Genomic DNA, 7,849 nt, shown 5'->3' on the forward strand with positions numbered 1-7,849 from the left:
TCCCGTGTGCTGTGGGGCACTGAGCTGAGCACGTGGAAGAGGTGTTCCAAAGCTTTGGGCTTCCAGAGCATCCCTCACCACGTCTGCTGTGAGCACTTGGGGTCCTGCTGCTGCTGCAAGGCCGCTGCTGGCAGCTCACTGCCCGCCGGTGCTGCAAGTGGGCTCTGGTATGAGCAGCCACAATCTTCCCAAATATTTGCATTGCAGCAGATGTTACTTTATATTTTTTCTTTCCCCGAAGTCTTTGGTTATTACGGAGAGGCAGAGATGCCAGGTGTGGCTGTAACTACCAAAATCAGGGCTCGTTCAGCGCTTTGATGACATCAATTAGATTCAGGGTGCAAGTGCCAAGATTTTTCCAATTAAGGCAGGTGAATTTTCTCAGTCTATAATAATCTCATTTGAAGTGGTTCAAATTAGTTCAATTTCTTTTGTATGGAGGCGCACATGTACATATGTGTGTGCAGTAGAAAAGTGCTTGCTGTGCTGAGACTTCAGGCTGTGGAATCTGTCTACGTGTGCACCGTTTTATCTGGAAAAGATCTGCTCTCTGCTGATGTGTGTACGTGATCCAAGCTCCATGCATCATCGCACAGATGCTCCCCTGTAGCACATGGATGCTGCCACGTGTGGTCCCCAAGGGCACGGCTCCATATCAGCAATGAGGTGAGCTGGTTCCTCCTGAACGTTTCAACCCAAGTAGAAGCAAAAGGGAACTTGACCTCTACAGGGGGAATAACTCATGGGCACAGTCAATCTGGAAGGGAATTGTTCAAATCCAGAGCAGAAATGGAACCACCAGTCTGCTTCCTTCCTTGCTTGTGAGCACTGAACATCCCACAGCACTGGGGAGAGGTCTTGCTGTCCTTGCTTTGCCTGTCAAGTGGATAAGCAGCAAAGTGTAACCTTCAGTGCTTTCGTTCAGAAAAGAACTGCATTCACTTTTTCTTTCATGAGAGAGCATTAAATCCGAGAGGATTTGCGGTTGGAGCGAATTTCATATCCCAATTTCCCCACTCAAGAAATAGAGTACCGCATCCAAGCGGCGTCAGAAACAGTTACGGGGAAGAAAAGGGAGCAGAAACTTGCAGTCTGCACAGAAGAAGAAACTCAAAAGTCTTTGGTGCGAAGGGAAGAGGCGTATCTCCCTGGAGAATATGATAATTTATAATGAAACATTATCTTACAGACCCATATGTTACGTTTTCTATTTATGGCTAATTTGCTTAAGCATTTATAATGTGCGCCCCAGGGGAGGGCGGTTTGTCTCTGGGCAGCTGGCTAGCAGGGAGGGGAGGAACGCAACGCTTCCATCTGAGCATGCCAGCAGTCTGGGAACCAACAGCATCCACCAGCAGCGACGCTTGGGTTGGAGCCAGGAGAGCGTGCACGAAGATGATGAATGCTCCTTTCAGCCTTGCTGCGAGGCTGAGGAGATCCTGGGGTATAAAGATGAGAGTCGACGCTCGGGGTGTGACGGCGCTGCTCTTCCTGCCTCGAATTCAGCCACAAACATTTCAATCACAGCCTCAGCGAGGGGTGGATAACCCAGATGACTCCCCGATTCACTCTGTGCATCACTGAAATATTTTCAGATCTGATCCCAGGCGTCTCAACAAGATGTTCGCAAATCGGTGCAGGAGTGATTCTCCCCTTGATGCTCAAATTTTGCCCTTGAGTTCCCTGAACGCAACAACAAAAAGGAATGTCTCAAGGTTTCCTCCTGCTATTTGACCCACATGTCTGCATCCGAGCACGTCGGGGCACTGAGGTCAGCTCAGCTCTGTGCTCAGCGCTCCGTTTTGGAAATGGCATCAAATGTTCCTCCTTGACAGGGCAGAGCTAAAAGACAAACGAATGAAGGAGGAGAAGGAAGCGGAAAACCACAGGGCTCAGTGCAGGCGAGTGGGGAGCTGTGAATGAGGAAGCAGGGCGCTCACCCCAGCACACTGGGAAGATGGATGGCATGGCAGTGGTACTGCCGTGGTCTCCCACTCATTAAAAGTAGTAATAATGCTAATTAAGATGTTTATTCCTATGCAAACTCTCCATCCTCAGCAGCCCACACAGAAGGTCATGGAGTCCAATTCTTCCTGTCCTACGATCGGTTTGGTGCTTGCCTAGCACAATACTCATTGCCCATGCCTGGAGTGGGGTCACTGCCTGGGTTATTGATTAAAAGCCTGCTCAGGATCAGTAACCAGTCCTGTTGCAGGGCTGCTGCCTCTCCCATGGGTGCAGCAGTGATACCAGCAGCACCAATACCAGCCCTGTGCCTTCACCCCCTGGTGTGCCTGCAGCTGTCTGATGTGCAAGTGGGGGTCCAGCACCTCCCTGATGCCGTATCAGCCTCCTGGAGTCAATTTCAATGGAGGAAATCAAAGCCAACTATTAAAACTCATTACCATTTTTATCTCTAATGCTGCAGATTCTATTTGCTGTAATTTTATTGGAATTGAAATGCATATTGTATTTGTGCAGGCAAGGATATCTTTTTTCTCCTCGTTTTTGCTCTGAGGAACACTCAGTCACGAGCACAGCAGTGAGAACACCAGCCCAGCACATCCGTTGCGTGGCTGATTCCCAAGGAAAGCACAGTTTTGAAGTGCTGAGTATCGGCGGGCTGCAGGCTCACCAGGAGAGCTGGATTGCAGAGAACAAAGTTCAAACCACGTTTCAGTGCGTTCCAAGCATCAGCACCAAGGCAGCTGCTGTCCTCTCCAGTGCTTCTCTCTCCTTGTTCCCCATTCAGGTGCATAAGGGCAGTGTGGGGTGGGAGGGGGTGGATTTATACAGCTTCTCCCCCTCCCTGTGCCCACTGTCATCTCTGTAGGTGGCTGGGATGGGGCTGGTGGCAGTGGCTTTGGCCCCAGGGCTCTCCTGTTGATGGCAGCACGGCATCTCCTCAGCTTCTAAAAGTGACCATCAAACAGTAGATTAATGCACTCCTGTAAAGCTGAAGACCTCAGATTTCTTTTCCAGGGCCGCGCTTTGATATTTTGTTCAGGAAGATGAGAAGAAAGAAGCAGAGAGGGGAAAGCCGTGCGCTGGTGTGCTCGGAGCTCAGTGTGGGGATGGTGCAGAGTTGTGCTGTACAGCGGGGATTTTTGGCACAGGCATTGCAGGGGGGGGTCAAGAATGGTGAGGATGTGATCAGTTAGCACTGGTCTGGACATGGGCACGAGCATGGGGGTGGTGTGATGTGATGTGTGGGCCAGCACGAGGGGTGCAGCCACAGCGGGTTCCTCATGTATTCCTTTCCATCTCTCTGTTTCCTTCTTCCCTATTCAATATCAGGATGTTGCTGTGATGCTTTTTTATTATTATTATTCTTGTGAAAACAGAGTATCTCCCAGTTTACCAAAAGAGAACAACAGTATTGACTGATACACAACAGCACATTTGGTTTCCCATTATGTCTTAATGGAGCGTAACAGGCGTTGTGCTGGGGGTGATCGCCCTGAGCATCAGTGCAACAGCTGCAGTGGGGGTGGGCATCCCCAGGGTGTGCATTCCTACAAAGCAGCCACTCCGTGCTGGTCCCAGAACTGCTTTGCGCCCTCCTCCTGTATTTAGCTCTCAAGGAAGAGCAGAATTAAGATGCTGCAGTGCTGCTCTCTCCAGAGCAATGGGCGTTTGGTCTCTGGAACCGTTTTATACCTCGCAGCTATTTATGAGTTTCACTGAGATGTCGTTCTGTGTATTGATGCAAAAGAATTCACTGCCTTCCCTCCCTACTCCAGGGCTCTGCCTCGCTGTACTTAAAGCTTATGGCTCACTACGCTTAGGATTTGTTTCTCCAGCACTGGTTGCTCGGAAATTTTCTTCCTGTGGGCCACAGATGTTAATTCCAGCTGTATCCAATCTAAGAGTGCGAGTCGCTGATTTACGGATGGGAAAAGGTGTTTCAGCTGGAAGCAGGTAACTTTCACCACGTTTCCTAAGACGCATGAGGCACTTCTTGTGATTTCTCCGTGCAGTTTGTCATTGTTATGCTGCTGTAAATCCAGCCTGGCGATAGGTGCAGCAGATGGTCGGTGGCGATTTATATCGTAACGCTTGGGACGTGCGTGAGCGTCCCATATGTGAGAACAGCAGTGGAGGGGTTGGCCCTCAGCTGAGCACAGCGCTGCCATTCTGCCCTGTGTCATGGTGTTCTGTCTATGAAGATGGGGAAGAAATGGGGTAGGGAGCAATGCGCAAGTTGTAGGGCAGGAAAATCCCCTGCGAGCCAGGTGAGATTTGGTCTGTTGGGGCTGCATGCACTGAGCATCCTTTGGTTGCTCCTTAACTGTGCAAATCCAGGCAGAGCTCTTCACTGAGTTACTACCAGACATGGATGGCAGAGAGCTGCCTCTGCTCTCCCCTGCACAGGGGAAATCTGCCTTCCTCCCTTTCTTATACCAAAATGCCACACTTTCTGGTGAAACACATCCTCTCTGCAGGTTGTAGAAGGGAAATCTGCTCTTGCGCAGCAAGCAGAGGCTCTTCTCTGACAGCCAAATTAATATTCATTATTCATTAGGGAAGAAAACGCTGAGCTGTTTATCATTGCTTCATTAGATTTAGCCAAATACAAGCTAAACGTAATTGCTTGCATAAACTCCTGTGGCAAGGCGTGCAGTTTGTAGTCAGAAAGGAAGATCTTAAGGACGTGTATATAGCAAAAAAGTCTTTCTCCAGTCTTTCTCATCTCCTTTTCTGTTTGTTGATGAGCAGCAAGGCAGCAGAAAGGCAGCGCCAGCAGCAGAGGCCCCAAGCTGCTCCCGTTTTGTTTGGCCATTTTGCAGTTCCAGGAAGGGAAGTGCTGGCTCAGACAGCAGCTCAGCATGCAAAGAGGGGCACCACCAAAGCTTGGCTGAACCCGCTGCCTATCACAGCATCCTGCCTCTCCCCAGCACTGCTGTGATGCAGCATCACTGGGCTGGGGATCCGGCTTTGGCCTCCTGGTTAATTAAATTAATTGAGGCTTCCCTGGCTCTGCTCTCCCATTAACAGTGAGCAGTGCAGTGCCCTGGGGAGGCTGTGCGTGGCCCCAGCCCCAGGGATGCCCACAGCAGAGGAGAGCAGCTCAGCACCCAGGCCTTGACCAGAGCTCAATGCTTCTGAAATGTACCCGGAGAAGAAGCAAAGTCTGTTCAGCACTGCTTGCTAATTACAAAGTGCATTCATTTTAGCACCCTGCTATCCCATAATTGATGTTGGATACCTCTCACGATGAGCCTGATTTAAATGTATACATGTTTCTCCTTCTCCTGCAACCCTGCTGGCGGTGAGACACCTAATTAACAGCAGAGCTTTCAAAGTCTCCCTAACAAATGCATCTCTGTGTTTCTTAGCACAAGGACTCTCATTAGCAAAGTTGTGCTTTGTGATTATTTATACCTCTTCTATAATTAAAAATTCTAGAAGCTAATTACAATTATCCATCAGGTTTCTCAACATTCCAGGACCAGAGACCTCAGCCTCCTCACCCTGCAGGTTTCCATGGGCATCCCCTTGTCCTTGAGCTCGCCCTCCCCACGCTGCCCCCCCCCGACCTGCCTTTCAGCTGCCTTGCCCTCTTCCATTCCTCTCCTCATTCTCTTGCTTTGCTTTTGCGATGCGCTCGGCTTCCTGGCTGCCAGCAGTGCTGTTGGTTTTAATGGCTGAGAGCAGCAGGCGATGCCCAGCGCCGTGCGTTGGCTGCGTGGCACCGACCCCAGCTCCCGCTGTTGCCCATTGACCCACATGGCACTTTCCTTCTAGGTTGAGGCCAATTATTCCCGTTGCCATGGCAATCCAGAAATGGAGCTTTCCCAGATCGGAGAGCTCGGGTTTGGGCTGAGCTGGAGGTGCTGGGGTGGCTGTGGGCTCCTCATTGCCCCTCTGGTCTGTGGCCGGTGTGGGGATGGGCAGAGCTGCTGTGGGCCACATGAGTTCCCCACCCGAGCTGAGTCTGGGAAGTCATAATCTTAATATGAACATCTTTAAATATCCCCACTAATGGGCTCATTCTTTAATTTCCTGAAGCAATGACAGCTTCAACAGACCCTACATCAAAGCTAAGATGGGATCTGTCACTGAGTGGCTGAATTATATTTCATCCTTTATTTTTATCAGCTCCGCTGACTTATTTATTACATTTAGAGTCCAGGCTAGCTTTTGTCTGGCCTGCGCCTTACTGCTGCTCGTGGAGAAAAAGCAATAGTTTATAATGCCATTTTCACAGCGTCCCCATAATTTGGGGCCACGTCTGAGGCTTCATTTTGAATGAAACTCTGCAGATAAAACTGTTATTCACTGCGATGCCTGCAAAGTCCTTGGCAGACCCCGGGGAACACTGCCTGCTTGTAAAGGGCTTTCCCTCAGATTTATTTTGGTAGAACAAAGGGCAATTTTCCCATCTTCCCAGCAGCAGCCTGCGTGGCAGATGCTGCTCAGGGTTGCTATCTTTCAGTGTATTTTGGGGTTGTTTGTTATGCTGGAGACAAATCCTAGGCTGCGTGCGCTTTGGGCTCAAGCTCTGGGAGTTGCCTGTGGAGTTTGCTGGGAGGTGGATGTGGGGTCACCCCATTGCCAGCCAGGATGCTGGGAGCAGACACACAGTGCTGACCTCCAGTAGGGACAGGGAAATTTCCACGCAGAGACAGAGAGCAATGAAGCATCCCCTCCCAGAGCTGTGCTGGGGAGTGGAGTCAGAGCAGTGAACAGCTCTCCAGAGCATCTCCTGAGACCCAGTGAGTGCCAGAGTTAATATATTTAATATATTTCGTGTGGACTCTGCCAGTCATTAGGAATGTGCTTGTTCTGTCATTGCTCCGAGGCAGTCACGGTGAAGCATTTGTCCTCTGAGTGCACGGGGAGAAATTACAGTGCCCTGAGCTGAATTGGTCAGCCAAAAATAATGTACGGCTTTATCCTCGGCAGGAAATTGGACATTGATTGGAGGACAGAAGTTCGGAGCAAGAGTTAAAGCAAAGTGACATTTCCATACATTAGGGAAGCGGGGGAAGTCGGCCCAACGCAGTGTGTAAATCTCTGAGCTCTGGTCGCAGGGCTTTTGCCAAGAGCCTCCTCCCAGCCCCGGCTCAGGGCATTGTGCTGCCTGGGGCTCGTACCAACTGGCAGCACAGGAACGACTCGTCCTGGTGCAGGAGCATTGCCCAGGGCCATGGGATGCCTGCTGCAGGAGGTGACTTTACAGGAGCAACGAGGTGTAAGCAGCTGGCAGGACTCAGCAGGGTGATCTCTGCTGGGAGGCACTGGCCGTGCATTGCTACGCTGCCAGCGGGAGGAGAACAGCCTGGGGAAGAAGAAGCCAACGGTGCTGAGAGCTTCCCAGCATGGCACTGCTGCCAGCATTGCTCCCAGCACAGACTGCTCCCATGCCCCTGGCACAGCCAGCTCTGCAGGTCGCAGTGAGGATCAGTGATTGAGTGCCTTGGTGAAACCCAGGCTGTGGAAGTTATGGGTGAGATGCTGCAATCGTTAACACACTGATTTATCAGTCCTAGGGGAGGTGATGGATCAGAGCACCTCTGGTGAACCTGAACACAGCTGAGCCATCACCCCCAGTGCAGCAGATGCAAGGAGCCGCTTCTGTTTCGAGATGTACATTTTTTGCACCAACAGCAGATTTCCCCATCTTTTAATATAATAATCTCCTTTAAAAAATCTCCTTAGCCATTGTTTATGCGCCTTCGGTTTCTGTGCCATATGGAATATATATTAGGAAGGAAAAAAGGCACTTCTGGCTTAGGTAATTACGAGATTGCTTCTATTGCTGCTGACACAGTGGTGGCAGTGCGTGGGCCTGATCTCCTCCCTGGCTGCTCCCAGAGACCTGAGCACAGCCCATATTGGAGTG

This window comes from Tetrao urogallus, assembly GCF_951394365.1.
Source record: "Tetrao urogallus genome assembly, chromosome: 21".
In the NCBI taxonomy this organism is placed as follows: Eukaryota; Metazoa; Chordata; class Aves; order Galliformes; family Phasianidae; genus Tetrao; species Tetrao urogallus.